A 562-nucleotide genomic window follows, 5' to 3' on the forward strand; every position below is an offset into this window, starting at 1 on the left:
CGGGGTCTCGGGGGTCGGGGTGGGTGTGTCGGGGGTCGGGGGTCGGGGTCGGGGTGTCGGGGTGGCGCGTCGGGGTCTTCTTCATCTTCTTATTCTTTCTTCTTCTTTCTTCTTCTTCTTTTCTTTCTCCTTCTCCCTCGTCCTCTTCCTCCTCCTCGTCCTCCTCCTCTTCTTTCTTCTTCTTCTTCTTCTTCTTCTTCTTCTATCTTCTTCTCCTTTTTCCTCTTCTATATTGTTATATTTTTTAACTTCCTTCTTATTCTTCTTCCTTTTTTTCCTTTTTCCTCTTCTTCTACTTCTTCTTTTTTTCAACTTTCTTCTTCTTCTAATAATCTAAACCTATATCTAGCACTAACCTAAACCAACCACTAACCTAAATGTATCAATAACCTAATTAAACCTAAACAGCAAAGAAAAACAGTAGAAAAAAACAAAAAAAATGCTCACCTTGGCTCCTCTCGATGGAGGATGGAGGGGGCGGCGCGGACGCAGGGGCGGCGGCGAGCAAGGCTCCGGGGCGGCGGCGAGCCTGGCTCCAGGGAGGGGGGCGCGAGGCGGATGC

Source organism: Triticum aestivum, chromosome 1A (genome assembly GCF_018294505.1).
Source record: "Triticum aestivum cultivar Chinese Spring chromosome 1A, IWGSC CS RefSeq v2.1, whole genome shotgun sequence".
NCBI lineage: Eukaryota > Viridiplantae > Streptophyta > Magnoliopsida > Poales > Poaceae > Triticum > Triticum aestivum.